This window comes from Phycodurus eques, chromosome 6 (assembly GCF_024500275.1).
Source record: "Phycodurus eques isolate BA_2022a chromosome 6, UOR_Pequ_1.1, whole genome shotgun sequence".
Lineage (NCBI taxonomy): Eukaryota > Metazoa > Chordata > Actinopteri > Syngnathiformes > Syngnathidae > Phycodurus > Phycodurus eques.
This window is the reverse complement of record NC_084530.1, coordinates 4,082,299-4,094,807: the sequence shown is the minus strand read 5'-3', so window position 1 is coordinate 4,094,807 and position 12,509 is coordinate 4,082,299. Positions and strand designations below refer to the sequence as shown.

Genomic DNA, 12,509 nt, shown 5'->3' with positions numbered 1-12,509 from the left:
TTGATGATGATCACACTCACCTTTGTTTGAATTCTTTTACTTTTTTTTTTTTTAATAACATTTTAGCTTAATGTCAGTGCATGTTTCAATAATCAGGCCAACTTTGGGGCCTCGAAAATCCCTATGTCAACACGGAGGACGGTTGAGCCACGGACTGTGAAACGGAAAGATACCCACTTACCAAGAAACCTGAAGCTCGAGCTAGAATTTCCCCCCGGTTAATGAGACTTCCCTACTCCCCAGGTGCCAAGATGAAAGTGTGTAGACCCCACTTGAAAGGATGGCACTTTTAAAAGGTTTAAACTGGATTCCATTCCAATGACGAAGTTGTTTATTTGTGTTTTGTTCTTTTGTTTGACGAGTGGTCGAAGATGGATTTAGGTGAAAAACCTCAAACAGAAAATACAAGCATGGAAATAAATACAAATCCATTTATACAAAAAGTACAACAAACATTTTAAACATTACGATTACTAATCAACTGAACAAAGGCTAAGGTAAGTTTGTTAAGCAGGGTGATTAATGTAAGTTTTTTAACAAAACTGCTTTTAAAGGTCAGAGGACAAAGATGTTAGAAATGTTCTTGATAACTCTAGTACCCCTTTACAAACCACATCTGCCATTTTGAAGTGATTATATAGCAGACATACAGCAGTTAAATTGATAAACATGATTTAGAATGCCCCTGCTGCTTTTTGCATCCAGCGCCTTCCGGTCTTCGGCTCTATCTGGTGTTGTGACGTCACATATTTTTTAAATAAATAATTTTTTCAACAAGGTATTTAAGCCGTTTTATACAGCAAAGCTATGTTTTAAATAACTTTGATTTGAATACATTCTGAAGATTTTAGGTTCTGACAGAAATTCAGTATCTAAATAAACGCAATACATTAGAACCCTCAAGCATTTCACCTTGGCAATATTGAATTAACATCCGTCCATCCATTTTCTGAGCCGCTTCTCCTCACTAGGGTCGCGGGCATGCTGGAGCCTATCCCAGCTATCATCGGGCAGGAGGCGGGGTACACCGTGAACTGGTTGCCAGCCAATTGCAGGGCACATACAAACAAACAACCATTCGTACTCACATTCACACCTACGGACAATTTAGACTATCCAATTCATGCATGTTTTTGGGATGTGGGAGGACACCGGAGTGCCCGGAGAAAACCCACGCAGGCACGGGGAGAACATGCAAACTCCACACAGGCGCAGCCGGAGATTGAACCCCGGTCCTGAGAACTGTGAGGCAGACGCTCTAACCAGTCGGTCACCGTGCCGCCCTATTGAATTAACAATTCAAACAAATTGCAACTGAAGCAGCATTTACAGTGAGTGTAACACTGTTAAATTCACCACGTGCTCTGATTGCCATTTCGCCAGACCTGGTGTTTCCCAGGCAACCAGTTATGGGGGACAGGAATCCAGGACCAGGGAGGATGAAGAGACCAGGCAGGCAGATTGGCAAAACATACAGACCCTTTCCAAAAAATTAGAATATCAGGGAAAAGTGTATTTATTTCCATAATTCCATTCAAAAAGTAAAATTTACATAGATTATAGATTCAGGGCCGACAATTTAAACAGTTTCAATGATTTATTTGTTTATTTTTACATAATTTGAGGTTCGGCTCATAAAACCCACAAAATGAGGAATTCAACAAATTAGAATACTGTGAAGAAATTACCATTTACAATCAAAATATGATACTTTCAAAACGATATGTTAATTTTCAATTTGGAATCCCTTTGCTTTACTCAGTGCCTTGATGCGCCGTGGCATTGAGGCAATCAGCCTGTGGCATTGCCTGGGAGTTTTCCATGCTATTCTATTTTTTTGGAAAGGGTCTGCATACGTAATAACGATATGTATCATAATCCATCCATCCATTTTTCCTCCGCTTATCCAAGGTTGGGTCACGGGGGTAGTCTGGTACCCCATACTCCCAGAGCAATCCCCAGATGACCTTTCAAGGAACATGGTCGGATGCCTTCACAAAGTCCACAAAACACATGTAGACTGGTTGGGCGAACTCCCATGCACCCCCGAGAACCCCGCTGAGGATGTAGAGCTGGTCCACTGTTCCACAGCCACAAGAAAAACCACACTGCTCCTCCAGAATCTGAGATTCGACTTCCTGATAGATCCTTCTCTCCAGAACCCCTGAATAGACCTTACCAGGGAGGCTGAGTAGTGTGATCCTCATGTAGTTGGAACACACCCTCCGGCCCCCCTTCTGAAAAACGAGGACCATCACTCCGGTCTGCCAATTCAGAGGCACTGTCCCCGATGTCCGTGCAATGTTGCAGAGGCGTGTCAACCAGGACAGCCCCACAACATCCAGAGCCTTTAGAAACTCACAGCAGCTCTCTTCCACCTGTGCGGCCCTCCCACCGAGGAGCTTTTTTAACCACCTCGGTGACCTCAACCCCGGAGATAGAAGTATCCAGCTGAGTGTCCACAGACTCTGTTGTTGGTGGAATTGAGGACGTCGTCAAGGTATTTAGCCCACCAACTCACAACATCCCCAGATTAGGTCAGCAGTGCACCGTCCCAACTATACACAGTAACCTCCTGAGACGTCAGATGGTGGACGAGAATTTCCTCATAATTTTCCGGAAGTCGTCCTCCATGGCCTCACCAAACTCCTCCCATGCCCAAGGTTTTGCCTCAGTAACCACAAAGCCAGCCCGTACCCTTCAGCTGCCTCTGGAGTCCCACAGGGCAAAAAGGCCCGATACGACTCCTTCAGCTTGACAGCATCCCTTACCGCTGGTGTCCACCAACAGGTTTGGGGATTGGTGCCATGACATATACCGGCAACCTTACGGCCACAGCTCCAGTCGACCGCCTCAACAATGGTGGCACGGAACATGGTCCAGTCGGGCTCAATGTCCCTGACCTCCCCCGGGATGTGGCCAAATTCTGTCGAAGATGGGAGTTGATGGGAGTTGATGTTCGTAACAGATCCTCACAATACATTTGTGTCTGCCAGGTCGGACCGCCATCTTCCACTACCAACGGAGCCAGCTCTCCACCAGGTGGTGATCGGTTGACAGCTCCACCCCTCTGTCCACCCAAGTGTACAATATATGTCGCCGTAAGTCTGATGTTATGACCACAAAGTCGATCATCGAACTGGGTGTCCTGTTGCCAAGCGTACATGTGTATAGCCTTACATCATGTCTGAACTTGGTGTTCATTATGGACAATCCATGACAGCCACAGAAGTTGTATAATTTGAACACCACTGGTCGGGGGCGCTGTTCCTCCCAATCACGCCACTCCTGGTCTAACTGTCATTGCCCACGTGACCGTTCAAGTCCCCTCAGCAGAAAGAGGTAGTCCCCAGTGGGAGCCCTCTCCAGCACCCCCTCCAAGGAATCCAATAATGGTGGGTTTTCTGAACTGCTGTTTGGTGCACAGGCACAAACAGCTCAGGCTCTTTCCCTGCTAGAGAGGTGACATTCCACGTCGCTAGTGCCAGCTTCTGTAGCCAGGGATTGGATCGCCAAAGTCCCCACCTTCGGCCGCCATCCAGCTCAATACGCACCCGTCCCTTTTGGCCTTTCCCCCAGGTGGTGAGCCCATGGGAAGAGGGACCCATATTGCCTCTTCGGGCTGTGCCCGGCCGGGCCCCATGGGTGTAGGCCAGCCACCAGGCGCTCGCCTTTGAGCAACACCTCCACGGCTGGCTTCAGAGGGGGGCCGGGGTGACCCACGTCCGGGCAAGGGAAAACGCAATCCACTTATATTTTTCATCATAGGAGTCTTTTAGCCGTGCTTTGTCTGGTCCCTCACCTAGGACCTGTTTGACATGGGTGACCCTACCAGGGGTGCTTTAAAAAAAAAAAAAAAAAAAAAAAAACACCTACCGTATGATATAATACTCTATCGTTTTTATTTTTTTTAATTTTAAATCAAGTGTATTTGGATAGCCCTTAAACATAAAGGAGCTTGAAAGGGCTTCACAGGCCGACAGTTGACGAAGATCAGTGACATCCCTTATCTAAAGCCCCTAACCATACAAAGAAAAATTAAAAACCTCATTTGGGGAAAAAAGAATAAACCTAAAATAATAAAGGGACCACAGATGGAGGGATACCCTCACAGGATATCCAGGCTGCAATGGATGCAGTAAATTTAGATTTCCCTCTTCGCTCACCTGTAACGAGGGAATCCTATTTAGTTTCTTTCCACTACTCAGTAATATAGTGCTTGAGCTGCGGGGAGTGGAGCCGGGGCCGGAGGGTGCGGCCAAAGTGTTGATGATCAATGTGCCCTGCAGTTCACATTAGGTCTCTGAGCTACAGTAGCTGTGTTTTACGTTGAGACACGAGCCGAGTGATCCACTGCTAATAGTTGTCACAGTGGTTGGGTCAGGCCGGCTGTTGCTTGTTGGGCCACCTGTTCCAGACATTCGGGTTCGGTCGTTGCGGTAGTCTCAAGAAGCAGTCTTATATTTCTTCTTTTTTTTTTTTTTTAATTTACTTAATTTACAGCTCAGAACACAGAGCTAACATGGCATCCACATAGCTACCGTACTAGTACTGTATTTCCACACGACGCTCCTTTCTTCTCCGCCTCGTGTTTCTTCTTTGCCTTTCATCTGCATCTCTTATCCACTCTACATAATCCTTTTATATGGTGTCCCGAGTGTTCAGACTGAGACACCGCAGTCTGGTAAACCAGGGGCTTCACAACAAGCTGAAAAACCTTTGTTCCTAAAACTGAATATCGGAAACATTTCTTTTATTAGTGCTTTTCCTGGTTAAATGGTAGCAAACTTAAGTGGTTTATTAAGCACTTTGTTATAGCATGTATTTTAGTTCTTGGCACTTTATTACATTTGTTGAAAACTGAGTGTTTACCAGATATTTTGAATAGTATTTCTTTTTAATATTTAATTTGTCATTAATATTTAATTCATTTTATTGTGTTTTTTATATATTGTATGTGTTTATGAATAGATAAAAGATCAGAAAAAAATGGCATTGACTTTAATGAAAAATATATCTAGATATACTGTATATCATCATTGGGATATTAAATCACCTAAATTACCTAAGTAAATGGACTGAACCTACAAAGTGCACAAAGGTAATGCTTCTTCTTCACCCATTCACACACACACGCACGCACACGCAGACGCACACACACACACACACACACACACACACACACATTATTGGTAAACAGATTGGCACCAAAAAAGTATATATTTTTGAAATCTTGATCTTGTGATTACACGTTTACTCCCATATACAGTATATTCACACAAAAGGCCTCTTTATACTCCCGCGCTCAGGCGGGCGACAACGCCCGCATTGCATCACGTGACCGACCCATTGGGCCTCGCGGACCCTCTGCATCGATTGACGCGCACACGGCAAAAATCTTTGCTGCGCGTAGAATGCCGCGGAGATCATCTCTCGTGATTGGTCCGTTTTAGTCACATGTTGTGATGATATAATCAGCTTTTCTCCCGGTTCCACATAGCACCTACGCCGCTACCTTCTCGATCAATTTTGCAGCATAATTAAACGTTTCATCTGGTCATCTAGGTCCATCTAGGTCCAATTGGCCGTTGGTGTGAACGTGAGTGTGAATGGTTGTTTGTTTCTATGTGCCCTGCGATTGGCTGGGGACCAGTTCAGGGTGCACCCTGCCTGAAGATAGCTGGATAGGCTCCAGAACGCCCGCGACCCTAATGAGGATAAGCGGTATGGAAAATCCATTCATCCATCCATTTTCTAAGCCGGCTAGAGCGGCTCCAACTACCGGAGAAAAATTCCTTGTGTGTTTTGGACATACTTGGCAAATAAAGATGATTCTGATTCTGAACTAGTTGCCACCCAATCGCAGGGCACATAGAAACAAACAACCATTCGCATTCACAGTCATGCCTACGGGCAATTTAGAGTCTACAATTAATGCATGTTTTTGGGATGTGGGAGGAAACCGGAGTGCCTGGAGAAAACCCATCGAGGCACGGGGAGAACATGCAAACTCCACACAGGCGGGGACGGGGATTGAACCCGGGTCCTCAGAACTGTGAGGCTGACGCTCTTACCAGTCGCCCACCGTGCTGCCGGTATGGAAAATGAACGAATGAATATAATAATATGTTGTGACTGAGCGAGATTGTACAACTCGCTTAAACCTAGGAATGACTTGAATTGACTTGCTTGAAATTTTCTGGTGACTCAACTTGACTTGCTTGATTTCTTTCTCCAGGAACTTGGGACTTGCTTGAAACTTGAAGGTTATCACTTGTGACTTACTCCCACCTCTGCCCTGTGGCACCATGCTGCCTCTTTTTTTTAACAAACGTTTAATGGTATACAATTGCAGTCACTCTGCAATATCCACTGTGATGTTTTTTTTCCTCCCCCCAACTCAAATCCTTGCTACACAGTACATGACGTCCAAAGCCAAGTGTGAATGATTGATTGCTATATCATTTAGAGCCGACAGGGTCTGACTCCTGATGAACAGGACATACTGTAGGATAGCTTTTCAATTTCACATGAGCATAAATATTAGATTTTCTGGTATGTGCATCTCTCTAAATTGCCTTCTATCGAATAATCCCATGCTCTCTGGTCAACTATTCCGCACATCAGTCACTTGAAGTACAACAGGGTCATGACATTGAAACTCAGCTCAAACTAATCTGCACAGAAACAGGTACTGTTCAAATCAATTAAAGTAGGAATGTTTTGTAAGCATGATTGGGAAACAGCTACATCCAAACCAAGATTATTAATAAATTGTATTAAAATAGTAAAAATGCTCTCTTCATCTTCCATTTTGCATGACACTGTCAATAAAATATGAGGTGCATCTGGCTTGCACACAAATAGCCAAGATTAATAGCAGCCACATCGACTGATCTCACTGATTAAATCCTCCTCAGTCATAAAAAACAGTTGCAGATTAAGCAAAGCAGCTCAAGAAGGCTATAATATAGCTGAGACATGCATTTGGCAACTCAAAATTAACAACACGGTTGGGGCCAACCCATCCAGTCAGGTGTTTCTGGAATTTGCATCATCATTTAGACACATTGGCACCAAAAGAAAAAAGCACCAGAAGATGACTACTTCTGCTACACTCATTTCCATTCCCCCCTGAATGTGTCTGCAGACTACGACCACATCCTCAGGGTAGTTAAAAAAAATATGTTTTTCATCTAATAAGTCAAGAGTTTAAAAAGATGTAAGTGGTCTCTTCATTCCCCTCATAGCCTCTACCCTTAATTTTGAGTTGCAACCCAGCAGCAAGCAGCTTTTAAAGTAATTTTCACTTTGTAACTGGCTAATACTTTTCAGGCAGTGTCACTCTGAATTTAATCAGCAGTGTGTTGGTTTTTGGCTTTGGAAAAATGTGACTTTTAGTTCTTGCATGCATGACTGAGACTATTGTGTACAATATCAAAATCCATGATGCGACAAATGGAATAGAATGGAGCAAGCTGTTTTGTTGTAATTCTTGATTCTCTATTATGGCTTGAAAAATCAGTTCAGTTCCTTCCTTGAGTATATCTATACATTATTAGATTATAAACTCATACTGACATTCCAAGACTCTTATACTATTTCAGTGAGCAGTTTTTGGAGACAATTACTGATTGATGTAGTGTCTCGTTGGCTTCTGAAAATTAAGCCTAAATTGAGCTGCTAAGTGAAGGATTTTTTTCAACAATCTTATGTGAAGGAAAGCAACAGCACAAACTGAAATGCTGTCTCAATCTGTGTGTTTCAAAATTAATATGCATGTAAGATTTAAGATAAATAAACATTTAGGTTTTCATTTTTGAAGAAAGCTTGTGGATTTGTTGTTACTCCTGTGTATTTAGATCACTGACATAAATTTTAGACATGTTTGATAATTAGTTGGAAAAAAAAGAAAAAGAAATCAGAAACAGAAAATAATATACAGATTCAGAGATAACGCAGAAAGTAATAAACAAGGAAAACTAAACTAATAAACTAATTAATCCTCTGCATGGCTAAGATTAGAGCCATCCAATGACTGGTAGTTCTCCTTGGGCCTGGCAACAACAACTGGATGACCACTTAAGTCTTTCATGGAAAGCACCAGTCGAAAAAATTGGAGGTATTGGACTCAAAACGAGTACAAGAGCCTAGGAAAAGAGCCAAGACAGTTTTGTGGCTCAGGACAGCGGCGAATAACAGCCACCCGGAGCACAGGATCAGGATATAGTGGCGACAGGAGGAAGCACCCAGCTCGGGGCGGCGATTGACGGCTGAGAGAGAGAATAATTAATAATTCCCTCATCAGTCCGTTAGCAATTAAGTATAAAACGGACCAACAAGTGCACCACACACATGCCAACTCCACGAGGCAGCCCCGCTCCACATCACACTGTGCTGTCATAAAACGGCAAAACTGGAATAAACTGCGCATATATATAACTAAAGGAACTAAACTGGGTGGCATGTTGGACAACTGGTTAGAGGGTCTGCCTCACAGTTCTGAGATCCGGGGTTCAATCCCCGGCCCCGCCTGTGTGGAGTTTGCATGTTCTCCACGTGCCTGCGTGGGTTTTCTCCGGGCACTCCGGTTTCCTCCCACATCCCAAAAACATGCATGGTAGGTTAATTGACAACTGTAAATTGCCCATAGGTGTGAATGTGAGTGTGAATGGTTGTTTGTTTGTATGTGCCCTGCGATTGGCTGGCAACCAGTTCAAGGTGTACCCTGCCTCCTGCCCGATGATAGCCTGCCCGCGACCCTAGTGAGGAGAAGCGGCTCGGAAAATGAAAGGATGGATTTAACTAAACTGAACAACAGAACAGGTGTACCTTATAATATGCCAATGCCACACTCCGTACTACCGGCACGACATCACACGATGACCCACACACACACACACGTGTTGTCTCCACAAGGAGGAAGAGGAAATGAGAGGCAGAAAAGATGCCAGCCGGGAGCCTTTATAGGCATGGCCACACTGCCACCTGTGGTAGAGAAGACAACTATTTTGCCACAAGTTTATGTCAATATAAGGTATAATACCAACTTGACAATACCGAACAATGAGAACAGCCGTTGCAAGTCAGTGCATCCGCCATTAGATGTCTGAATTAGTGTATCTGACTGATGTGTAACTTGTCGTTGCTGAATATTTACCAATTCTTTCTCGTTTTGTCAGTAAATAAAGCAGGTAGGAAGGGCTGATATACTCTGACTCTGTGACTCTCAGTTTTCCATAATACGCCCCCGTTAAAAGGTATAGAAAGTCTAGTTGATTTGATGAAACACCAATAATTTGTAAAAATGGCTGTGACACATGGGCAGAATACAGTATGTACTACAAAACGATGGGCACAACAAGCGACGTTAAAATCTGTTACGAACCACACTGGGCGAGTCGTTGGCACTCCTGCATCACAACATGAAGTGCTGTGTTTGTGTGGGCTCTCTCTGACCACTCCAGATGAAGACAAAATACGGTTGTACCTGTCTACACAAAAACACTCGATACAGAGTTTGGAAAAATCCCCATTGAAAAAAAGTCTGTTTTAAAACATGTGGACAAAAAGCATAACATACCTGTTTTTTAATTAAAAAAATAATAATTACAGGGCTTCAGTCATGAACAGGTGAAGTGATATAGCAAATAGACAGGTGGATGTATGCATCAGAAGACAAATGTCACATTTGTGACATTGAGTAAGCAAATATGAAAACTTAACAATAGAATGTTGAAGCTGTTTAAGCAAGAACAAAGTTAAACAGAACTGAAAATCACCTACAAATATTTGTTTTTATTCAGTATGGCAAAATAAAAAGGTAGTGCTGAAGAAAATTACAACTAATATAATAGCTACATGGCAACATGCAGGAAACAGCAGATGGAGTAACTGCTGTAATGGCAAATATAGCCTTTTGCTAATCCATTGTCAAAACAGCAGATGGAAGTGTCCGTGGACTGCATCAATAGAAGCGAGAAGATATCTTGCACAAGTGATGTATGAGAAACCAAATAATATACTGGTTAATGTATGTACAAGTGGCGCCAAAGAGGAGAAATATGACTTGATATGATGAATATTAGAAAAGCACCTTTCATGATAACGGTCTGTATTCTACTCAGACTCGTAAAAATGGTCTCATACTAAGACACTCGATACCAGCTTGTCATGCAGTATATGTACTATACTGTTCTGTCCTTGCTGAGTGTGCAATGTGCAGTTTGGCAGATAGCAAACAGTTCTTCAAAAAGTTTCCTTTATTTGTTTGCTTCAAGCTGTTTATTGAGACTCCAGTTGAGGTATACTGTCAAAAAACACACACACGAGAGAATTACACACATTGTATATTTAACCAAACTTATACTTTGTCTTACCAACAGATAGCTTTGTCTCCGCTATCTTAATACTAACACATTATGCAAAACGCCATAGATGGGCTGTTTGACTGAAGTCATACAGTTCAAATGCATTGGTACCAAACACTAATGAAATGTATGTCAACTTCTAACTTTGAATAAGAAGAAAATTGTTCCCCAAACATTCCTGACTGATTATGCTGGCATTTCGCAAATAGAAATCAATTTGGTAATGCTCATTGACCAAAAACAGGAAAGATTTAGTCTGATTTCATGTCAGACAGTGAATAAAAAAGCATATCCATCTTTTTATATCATGAATGTAAACATCTGCTTTCAACTGTACATTTGGAGATAGTTTGAAAGTGTAAGGAGCAGACACGACCAGTAGAGATTATGCTAACCATCAAGTTAAATATACAAAATCATGGAACAAGGCAGCGTGACAGAGACAGACCAAGATGGAGAGAGTATGCACTTTCACAGTTCTACCCAAAAATAAATAGTTACCGTAATTTCTCGTCTGTAATGCACAACCATGTATAATGCGGATCCCCAAAGTTGACCTCAAAATTCTGGAAAAACCTTCAACCTATGTATAATGCATTTTTACAATCCATGATTTTGCTTCTACCCATATGATAAAAACATGAAGTATTATCTGTATTTTGTTCGTTTTTTCAAAGTATTCTGAAATGAAGGACTTTATTTGTACACATACTTTCTTTTTATTGACTTGCTCTTACTTTGAAATGCACAGCCCCCGGTGGTTGGCAAGAGCGCTCATTAGGGATGGTTTGAAGAAAAAGGAAGGAAAGAGAAAAAGACGCACTTCAAGTGCAGGAAGGACGGGGCGCTGGCAGTGGCAATGCTTGCCACGTGGGCAGGGAAAACTTCCCTTCCGTAGTGGGGCAGTAGCTTTGGGGAGTTGGCAGGTGCTTCCTGCGGTCCACGCTTGGCAGCGCGGCACGGATGTTCGGTGTCTCCCAGCCTCCCCCTCCTCGTGGGGAGAGGTGGGGGCTCCCGGGCTGGGCCAGACCTTCGGCCGGTGGAACAATGAGAGAGTGAGAGAGTGTGCGAGAGAGACAAAGGAGCTTCGGCCTTTTATCCGCTTCAGAGAGCGAGGCCGGCCCCTTTTGACCAAATGGAAGGCAGAGCCGCGCCTCTGGAATTGCATTTCATTTTAGGATAATTTGTGGTTTAAAACCAGTGGAATAAAATATTAATTATTGGATTTAAGGTAACAAAACCATTTTCCAACTTGGCACTGTCACACATCAATCCTCTTTAATCCCTGTAACGAACGTTTCAAGTGTATGTGATTGTTGGGAACACTAATATTTGCAATGTGGCATTCGTGTTGTTGGGGGGGGGGGGGGGGGGGGGGGACAGAAATACAGTCACTAGTGGAGTTCATGTAAAGTTTTTAAAATATTGGATCACATTCAAGTCCAGTGAAGACTGATTCGTTAATCCGGTGGTGCAGTGGCTTTCCGCCACAAGTGGGTGTCGCTCGTGTCCCGTCCATTGTCCCAGCCCAGATGTGCAGGTGTCACGGAACACAGCAGGAAGGAGAAGTCTTTGTTGTTGAGGCACTCCAGGATGGCTGGTGGTGGAAGTTAATTAATGTATCGTTCTGGTGTGAAACCAGGTGTCTTTGCCTCAGCTTTGATGCTCCTTGGCTTGTAATTCACTTAGCGTCCGCGTTCGAAACCAATGTCTGTGTCTCCGCTTTGATGCTTAGGCAAAACTTTCTTTAGATGTCTTTTGTGTATACAGACTGACTCCACGGGGCAGCCCAGGCAGGTATGCGGAACAGCATGAGACTGGGGATGCTGGGTGTCATCTTAAATGCCGTGTCCGTTACATTAGTATTTAGTAGAAGCACCCTTTTGAGCTAATACAGCCATGAGTTTTGGGAATGATGTTTTTCACACCTGGATTTGGGGATCCTCTGCCATTCCTCCTTGCAGATCCTCTCTAGTTCTGTCAGGTTGGCTGGTGAACATTGGTGGAGAGCCAATTTCAGGTCTCTCCAGAGATGCTCAATCGGGTTTAAGTCAGGGCTCTGGCTGGGCCATTCAAGAACAGTCACGGAATTGTTCTGAAGCCACCAAAAAGTTCTATCTTGGTCTCATCACACCAGAT

At 43.4% G+C, this 12,509-nt stretch overlaps 1 protein-coding gene across 3 annotated transcripts in view; it reads left to right on the top strand.

Annotated features, from left to right (window-relative positions):
* The window catches only part of sorcs3a (sortilin related VPS10 domain containing receptor 3a), a 281,809-nt gene that overhangs the window by 160,404 nt on the left and 108,896 nt on the right, over window positions 1-12,509 (top strand). The window lies entirely within an intron of this gene.